Genomic DNA, 10,320 nt, shown 5'->3' with positions numbered 1-10,320 from the left:
TCAATGGTCGAGTAACTACCATGAGCCACACTGAAATGTGTGGTGGCCCCAGCATTTAAGAGGCAGAGGTCGAGTTGGGACAGTAAATTCTCGACATCTCTGCCACAACCTGTAAGCATGGGTTATGGATGTTAAAATCTCCCAAAAGTAGGTAAGGTGTAGGGAGTTGACTAATCAGTGCAGTCAATACATTCAGAGGTACCGCACCATCTGGAAGGAGGCATATGTTGCAATCATTTCCTGCATTGTCCATATCCTGACAGCCACAGTTTCAAGAGTAGTTTGAAGGGGCACAGATTCACTACATACCGAGTTCAGGACATAAACGCAAACTCCACCTGACACACTCTTATATTCACGTGGTTCTTGCAAATATCCCCTGTAGCCATAAAGAGCCACGAACCAGGCTTCCTGGAGGGCAATGCAGAAAGCAGGTGTAAAGCTTAACAGTTGCCGAAGCTCAGCCAGAGGGGAGAAAAAACCGCCGTAATTCCACTGGAGGATGGCGTGATCGTGAGACTGGGAAGGCAGGAAACACTCAATGAGGCAGTCTACGCCTCAGTGTCACCTGCTGCCACTGACTTATTTCCTGAACAGGCTATACCCATTGTGTCTGAGGGTCTGGCGAGATCTAGGTCTTCAGTGGAATGCCAGAATCTTCACCTCAGACGCAGAGCTTGTAGGTAGCGGTGGTGTGGGTGCCACTATAATTCTCTTGGTCTTGGGGGTCTTCTTTCTGGATTTCTCTCACTGACCCTTGGGTTTCTCTGGCTGGAAGGGCTTCACTGATTCAGTCTCTGTGACAGGATGGTCCTGAAGCCCTATGACCAGCTGCTTTTGGGCACTTCAGCCACTGGCGGGTGTCATCTTTCCCACTAGTGGAAACCTGGGAAGGGAGTGACCCAAGGGACCCCTTCCTAGCAAGAGGAGCCGAAGAAGCCTTACGCTTCTCTGGCTGATGGTTGGGGTGTTTTACTCCTGAAGTAGGTGGTGCAGGAGCAACAGGGTGGGAAATGCCCCCCACCATCAAGGGAGCAGGTGTAGTCTCCCAATTCTGAGAGGTTACAGGAATTCGAGGAACTGATGGTGCAACAACTGTTCTCATAGTGGTTGCATAAGAAGAGGTCATAGCCACAGGATGTAGGCGCTAAGATTTCCTCTTGGGCTCAGTGTAGGTTTGTCCAGGGTCTTGTATTCCAAGATTTTCCTTTCTTTTCACTATAATACAATGGACCATATTTAAGGTCTTATGAGGCGTGATGGTAACGGAAACATCCTCCAGCTTTTTGCAAGCGAGAAATGCTCATGACTGGGCAGAGGATGCTGCTTCTATCAAGACTGACCCTGACCGCATTTTCGATAAGCCCTCCACCTCCCCAAACTTATCCTCTAAATGCTCTACAAAAAACTGAGGCCTCATCGAGCCAAAGGAATCCCCATCGACCCTCATACACATGAGGTACCAGGGCGAATAAGGTTCACTGCCACTCTTAGCCTGGCGTTCCTCCAATTCCTCCCATGGTGTGGCCTGGGGGGAACGAGTTATGGTCATACTTCCTTGCGTTCTACAGAGACTTGGATCACTTAGAGATGCTGGCTTTTGATCACCAGCAAGTGATTACATGGTATGCTTCATCATGTGTCATCCGCCCTGATGCCACCCACTCCAACCAGGGGCCCTCCCCACAGGCACCACCCAGCTGCAGCAAAGGCCTCCCGTCAGGATGGCGATTGCTGGGAGTCCCGATGCCCCAGGGTGATGGGCATCTACTCCTTGGCATTCATCGGGAGTTAACAGCACAGGCATCAGCAGAGCAATCCCTGTGAGGTCAGGTGGTTGCAACCAACGGGGTACATGGCTGCTGCACCACAATGAACTGGCTACCATGTTGGATATGTGGTGCAAAAAATTCCATGGTCATTGTTGGCGCAGAAAATGACACAGCATAGTGGATGGAGGAAAACCCACGCAGGAAGGTATCCTCGTTCAAGAGATGGAGGATGAGCGGGACTGCAATGCCACGATGAGAAAGGGGGCTAAAGATCTCAATGCACGATGTACACGATGCACCATGTAAGGCGCCCTTCCACAATTGGCTTGCTCTTCAGGAAAATTTTGAAAAATGGACGTCAAACCCTACAGGGGACCATTACATAAAGGCTGAAAGGTGTGAGACTTCTTTTAGTCACCTGTTACGACAGGCAGGAATAGCTCAGGCCTATTCTAACCCATGGGCCCGCAGGGGGGATCTCGCTGGGTTCCCAACGAGTGACGCCACACACGCTACAGCTTATCTGCTGATGGTCCCAACTGGTTGTTTCCTTCACACAACATATGCAGACAGTCCCACAACAAGTGTTGTACCACCAGTGGATTCTTTGTGCACAGGAACTTTTATCTCACATTTTGTGCCAAATCTTCGCTGAACCATCGCTGTTGACTCACATTTAGCGAATTTGAGGACACAAAACGCACGCATCGCTCCATTATACGTCATGTTCAGACTCGCCTATCACGAATCGAAAGTTTCTATCCACTGATGTGTGTCAATCTCCTGTGTGACTTGTAGCTTCCTTACAGTCTTTTTGTGAAACGCCAGAGGTACTAATAGCAACCTTGTAGTGATTCGATATACTCGTCTTCCACGTCTCAGGCATTCTTACCAGAGTTTCCTGTTATGACTAATTTACAATGAGCACAGTTGTTTGGACCTATGCATAATCTGGAGGTAGTCAGTTAGGTGGACACTTATAAACCTTACCTGCAGGTCAAAACTTCTCAGTATTTGTAGCTTTCTACGGATTGACTGGCGGCGCAGTACCACTCTACAGAATATGTCCTGACAGCACTTGTCTCGTGAACACAGGACCAAACACGTTTTCATGTGTCAATAGATAGAGCCCCTCTTACTGATCTGGTAACTACAATTAGGCTTTGGCGATACTTACCTGCGAAAAGTAACTTTTCTTCCTTTAACAAATTACGTTTTTTGATGAGAGGGCGGGGGGGGGGGGGGGAGGTGGGGGGAGTGATGCGGCCCGCAATGAATTCCTCACCTGTACCAACTTCTTCACCTCTGAGTAGCTCTTGAAACCTATGTCCTCAGTTATTTGCTAGATGTATTCCAATCTTTGTCTTCTCCTACAGTTCTTCCTGTCTGCAGCTCCCTCTAGTACCATGGAAATCATTCCCTGATGTCTTATCAGATGTCCTACCATCCTGCTACTTCTCCTTGTCAGTGTTTTCCACATATTCCTTACCTCTCCAATTCTGTGCGGAACCTCCTCATTCCTTACCTTATCAGTCCACCTAATTTTCAACATTCGTCTTTAGCACCACATCTCAAATGGTTCCTCTAACTCTTCTGTTCCTGTTTTCACTCAGTCCATGTTTCACTACCATACAATGCTGTGCTCCAAATGTACATTCTCAGAAATTTCTTCCTTAAATTAAGACCGATTTTTTATATTAGTAGAGTTCTCTTGGCCAGGAAAGCCCTTTTCGCCAGTGCTAGTCTGTTTTTGATTTCCTCGTTACTCCTTCCATCATGGGTTATTTTGCTGCCTAGGTAGAAGAATTCCTTAATTTCATCTATTTTGCTCGACGCGCAAATCGCCGAAGTGACGTCACATCGAAAGACTTCCACCCTGCGAACGGTCTACCCTACGGGAGGCCCTAATCACACGACATTTACATTTATCTATTTTGTGACCATCAATCCTGATACGTTTCTCGCTGTACTCATATCTGCTACTACTCATTACTTTCGTCTCTCTTCGATTTACTCTCAGTCCACATTCTGTACTCATTAGACTGTTCATTCCATTCACCAGGTCATGTAATTCTTTTTTGCTTTCCCTCAGGTTAACAATGTCATCAGCGAATCGTATCATTGATATCCTTTCACCTTCAATTTTAATCGCACTTCTGAATCTTCCTTTTATTTCCATAATTGCTTCTTCGGTACACATATTTGACAGTAGGGGCGAAAGACTACATCCCTGTCCTACACCCTTTTTCATCCGAGCATTTCGTTCATGGTCATCCACCTTTATTAATCCCTATTGTCTCTTGTACGTATTGTATATTACCCATTTCTCAGAATTATGAACATATTGCACAATTTTACATTGTTGAACGCTTTTTCCAGGTCGACAAATACTATGAACGTGTCTTGATTTTTCTTTAGTCTTCCTTCCTTTATCACCCGCAATGTCAGAGTTGCGTCTCTGTTGCCTTTACCCTTCCTAAAGCCTAACTGATCGTCATCTAACACATCCCCAATTTTCATTTCCATTCTACTGCATATTTTTCTAGTTGGCAACTTGGATTCGTAACCTGTTAAGCTACTTGTGCGATAATTCTCGCACTTGTCAGCTCTTGCAGCCTTCGGAATGAGTGTGGATGGTATATTTCCGAAAGTCAGACGGTACGTCGCCAAACTCATACATTCTACACACCAACATGAATAGTTGGTGTGTTGCCTCTTTTCCCAACGATTTTAGAAATTCTGATGCGATGTTATCTGTCCCTTCTGCCTTATTTTGGCTTAAGTCCTCCAAAGCTCTTTTAAATGTTGATTTTAATACTGGGTCCCCTATCTCCTATAATTCGAATCCTGTTTCATCTTTTACCACATCAGACAAATCTTCCCCTCACAGAGGCCTTCAATGTACTCTTTTCATCCATCCTCTCTCTCTCTCCTCGCATTTAAGAGCGAAATGCCCTTTGCAGTCTTAATGTGGCCCTCGCTTTCCTATATGCTGAGTCAGGCCTTCAGACAGTCATTTCTTTTTCTATTTCTTCACATTTTTCATGCAGCCATTTCTTCTTGGCCTCCCTGCACTCCCTATTTGTTTCATTCCTCAGTGTCATGTATGTCTGTATTACTGAATTTCCCTAGACGTTTTTGTACTTCCATCTTTCATCGACCAACTGAAGTATTTCTTCTGTTATCCATGGTTTCTTCGCAGTTACCTTCTTTGTACCTATGTTTTTCTTTCCTTCGTAGCAGCACCTCTGTTGTTACTAAAAAAAATACTAGTAAACAGTCCAGATATTTGTGACTTTACCCCTGGCCGGGGTGGCCGTGCTGTTCTAGGCGCTACAGTCTGGAACCGGGCGACCGCTACGGTCGCAGGTTCGAATCCTGCCTCGGGCATGGATGTGTGTGATGTCCTTAAGTTCATTAGGTTTAATTAGTTCTAAGTTCTAGGCGACTGATGACCTCAGAAGTTAAGTCGCATAGTGCTCAGAGCCATTTGAACCATTTTTGTGATTTTACCTTATCCGTCTTAGAGCAAAACACAGACAACAGCTCCATACATCCGTCACATGACTGTTTCGTTTCGACGTTCGCGACATAAACAATATGATATGCTCATTCCGTACGTATGTAGTCATGGTGATAGCTATATACACAGAAACAGATGGCGGTTGTATCGCGCATGTAAGTCATAAAAGAGTAGTGCGTTAGCGAAGCTATCTTTTGTACTCAGGTGATACATGTAACAAGATTCCGACGTGATTATGGTCGCGCGGGGCATGTGGCATTACAATTCTGAAATCGTTAGGAAATCCAATATTCCGAGACCCACAGGGTCAAGAGTGTCCCGGGGATACATATGTCACGCATTACCTCTCATCACAGACAGTGGCCGATGGCCTTCACATAACGACCTACTGGAGCGGCAGTCCAATAGAGAAACAACACGGCTTGAAATAACCGCAGAAACCAATGCGGGAGGTACGAAGAATGTATCCGTTAAGACAGGGCGGCGAAATTTGGTGTTAATGGGCTGTGGCAACAGACAACCGAGACAAGTTCCTTTGTTAACAGCATGACCTCGCCTGCAGAGCCTCTACTGGGTGACCACACCGGTTAGACCCTAGACGACTGGAAAATCGTGTCTTGGTTAGATTAGTCCCGATTTCAGTAGCTAAGAGCTGATGATAGGGTTCGAGTGTGACGCAAACCCCTCGAAGCCATGGACACAAGTTGTCGTCAAGGCACTGTGCAAGCTGATGGTGGCTTCATAATTGTTTCGTCTGTGTTTATATGGAATGGACTGGGCCCTCTGTTCCGACTGAATCGACCATTGACTGGAAATTGTTGTTTTCAGATACTTGGAGACCAATGTCAGCCATTCAGTTTTTGTGGATGACATTGCACCATGTCACTGGGTCACAATCGTTCTTAATTGTTTTGAAGAACATTCTGGATGATTCGAGCGAAAGACCTGGTGACCCAGATAAGCCAGCTTGAACCCTGTCGAACATGTACGGGATATATTCGATAGGCCAGTTCGCCCGCAAAATCCTGCAGCAGCCAAACTTTCGCAATTATGGACGGCTATAGAAACAGCATGGCTCAATATTTCTGCAGAGGATTTTCAAAGACTTATTGAGTCCTTGCCACAAAGAGATGGTGATCTAGGCTGGGAAAGAGGAGGTCCGACACGATATTAGGAGGTATCCCATGACCTTTGTCACCTCAGTGTATTTTGCATAGTAGAAACGGTGAACTGAAAGTGGTACTAAGTGCCATAGATTGTCAGTACTGTTAATTCCTCGCGACGGCTGCTGCTACCTTCGGCGTCAAGGGAGCTGCAGATGTGCCTCGTTAACGTGCATTTCACTGCGTTCTGTATAAATGTGTTGTGCACACTTCCAGAGTATCTACATTACTAACTGACGATGGACATACACTACTAGACTGACAAAGGCGTATCTTTTACTGCACCCTGACGTTTGGTGAGGTAAGATGGTGGTGTCAGGAAGTTTGTGTGTGGTACTACTACGATTTCTTGAAACTATACACATCAAAAAAAGTTTCGTATCACCCCGATTCCCAGAACTCCTGAAGATAGACGTTGACTGTGGATATTTTATTGCAAACACAGTCCCTTTGATTGTTCAGAGATGTCAGTAAACTCACCGCAAGATATAAATAACCATGCATGAGCAGCACCTATTAGACGAAGGGGGTCCGACAGCCGATCAGTTCCTGTCATTCTACCAGGAAGGAGGTACATGGCTCGTGTTGTCTGTAGTTCAACCATCCCTAGATGATCAATACCGCGGTTCTACCGGGTCCGCATTGTTCCTTTATGCCTAGAAGGGCTCTCAACAAGGAAAGTGTCCAGGGGTCTAGGAGTGAACAAAAGCAATGTTGTTCGGATATGGAGGAGATACAGAGAGACAGGAACTGTCGATGACATGCCTTGCTCAGGCCGCCCAAGGGCTACTACTGCAGTGGATGACCGCTACCTACGGATTATGGCTTGGAGGAACCCTGACAGCAGTGCCATCATGTTGAATAATGGTTTTCATACAGCCACAGGACTTCGTGTTACGACTCAAACTGTGCGCAATAGGCTGCATGATGTATAACTTTACTCCCGATATCCATGACGAGGTCCAGCTTTGCAACCACGTCACCATGCAGTGCAGTACAGACGGGCCCAACAACGGCCGAATGGACCGCTCAGGATTGGCATCACGTTCTCTTCACTGATGAATGTCGCAAATGCCTTCAATCAGACAATCGTCGGAGACGTGTTTTGAGGCAACGCGGTCAGGCTGAACGAATTAGACGCACTGTCCAGCGAGTACAATAAGGTGGAGGTTCCCTGCTGTTTGGGGATGGCATTATGTGGGGCCGATGTATGCCACTGATGGTCATGGAAGGCGCCGTAACGGCTGTACGATACGTGAATGCCATCCTCCGACCGATGTGCAACCGTATCGGCTGCTTATTGGCCAGGCATTCGTCTTCACGGGCGACAATTCGCGCCCCCATCGTGACCATCTTGTAAATGACTTCCTTCAGGATAACGACATCACTCGACTAGAGTGACCACCAAGTTCTCCAGACATGAACCCTATCGAACATGCTTGGGACAGATTGAAAAGGGCTGTTTATGGATGACGTGACCCACCAACCACTCTAAGGGATCCAAGCCGATCCGTCGTTGAGGAGTGGGACAATCTGGACCAACACTGCCTTGATGAGCTTGTGGATAGTATGCCACGACGAATACAGGCATGCATCAATGCAAGAGGGCGTGCTACTGGGAATTAGAGGTACCGGTGTGTGCAGCAATCTGGACGACCACCTGTGAAGGTCTCGCTGTATATTGGTACAATATGCAACGTGAGGTTTTCATGTGCAATAAAAAAGAGCGGAAATGATGTTTATGTTGATCTATATTCCAATTTTCTGTACAGGTTCCGGAACTCTCGGAACCGAGGTGATGCAAAACTTTTTTTGATGTGTATAAATGACGTTGTAAGCTATAGGAGGTGGTCTTATCAAGTTCTGCAGTACAATAGGTATTTTTGTACTAGTTGAGTATAGACTGTAGAATCTTTTGATGACAAGAACATAAATTTACATACACATGCGTTTAAAGCACACTGTAGTTTTCGCAAGAACACTCAAACGATCAAAGACACTTGTTATCAACGGCAAATAGCATGTTCTACTTATAGGAGCACGTTCATAACGAGCATACCGTTCGAAGAAAATCCGAATTTGATCAAAACTAGTTAAAAACACATCAAGAAGCTACGCCTGTTAATACTAGATTTATTAAACCCACTTAAAATCGCATAAACTATTTAAACACTACCGCTGTTTTAGGTAAGACAAACTGCAATGTAATTATTCAGGCTTGCACACTGCACAAAAGCACAAATACCTAAGCTGTTTGTAGTTATGCTTTCATTCAGACATGTTCCTTTTCTTGCATATTCGGTTTTATGTACGAAAACGACGCATGTACTGACGGTTACATCAGAACCCAAAAGCTGACGTAGTTATATCTATGACTGTTTTATCAGATAATAAAAACTGTTTACGCGTTCTTTGCGCTCCAATTCTAAAGCTCATTGGTACAAGTGGTATTGTACACGCTACTGCCAATTTATTAATGTGTCAGTGAAACTGTCCACTCCTCTCGCAGCTTCAGGGCCAACAGAAATTTGATTTTCAGTCTATCATAACTAGGATTTCTGACCGAATTTAAAAATTTAAAATTATGTCATCATCTACTCTGTAAGACGTAGAATCTTACGTTAAAGGCTCAACACAGTAAGAGAAGTATCAAATTTAGAAGGGATGTTTCTTGAGGGAGAGTAAATCGTGGAGTGCTAACACCCAGACTACCGCATGTTCATCCATTGTTTGGGAATGACAGCACGTAGCGATCTGCAACAAACTTTTAACGTAATTTCAAACCTTTTCTAAATTACATGGTAAACGTCAAATATTTAGCACTAATTTGTACGGTTACCACCAGGTTGAAGCTTTTTTATAATTGGGATTTCGATGTTTAATGAATCAGACATTTACTGCTCGGTACTAATCTAAATGAACATGCTATGCATGGTACATGATGACTGCTTAAAAGCACCTATTTTTTTAAATTTTCTGTTTCTTCTTTTTTTAATTTACGCGTTTTTACTTAACTTATGATAATGTTCAAAGAATTACATAGTAATTAAAATAGTAGAGGAATATTTTTTGCTTTTTATAGACGATCAAGCAAGTATATTGAGCAAGCTGTGAAGGTAACAAAAGAAAAACTTGGAATAGGAATTGAAATCCAGGAAAAAGAAATAAAAACCTTGAGGTTTGCCGATGACATTGTAATTCTGTCAGAGGCAGCAAAGGACTTGGAAGAACAGTTGACCGGAACGGACAGGTTTCGCACTGTGTTGGTGAGGCAGTAAATTTCCACAGGGCAGTGACTGCGTCACTACAATTCACTTTGGAGGTGTGGCTGTGTCTTGAAAGGAGGATATAAGATGAACATCAACAAAAGTGAATGAGGGAATTAGATTAGGAAATCAGACATCTAAAGTAGTAGATGAGTTTTGGTATTTGTGGAGCAAAATAACTGATGATTGTCGAAGTAGAGAGGATATAAAACTGGCGATGGCAAGGAAAACGCTTCTGAAGAAGACAAATTTTTTAACATCGAGTGTATATTTAAGTGTCAGGAAGTCCTTTCTGAAAGTATTTGTATGGAGTGTAGCCATGTATGGAAATGAAACATGGACGATAACCGCGTGGTTATAATTAAACTTTCCCTGTGTAGCACGTTGTAACACGGAAACTAATTACCGTACGAGTACCAAATTTGATAGCGTTGATGTCCAGAGTATGGGGTGCATGATTTCCATACGTCACAGCGCCACCGTCCAGTTCCAACTATCACCACCAGGTGCCGTCATCAGTTACCGTGATTCATAGTGTAACACACCTGACCAGTCGCAGTGCATTTGTTGACATGTGAACACGAGCTTGGACAAAA

The sequence above is a fragment of the Schistocerca serialis genome, chromosome 7, assembly GCF_023864345.2.
Source record: "Schistocerca serialis cubense isolate TAMUIC-IGC-003099 chromosome 7, iqSchSeri2.2, whole genome shotgun sequence".
NCBI classification, from domain to species: Eukaryota; Metazoa; Arthropoda; class Insecta; order Orthoptera; family Acrididae; genus Schistocerca; species Schistocerca serialis.
Note: the sequence above shows the minus strand (reverse complement) of the source record.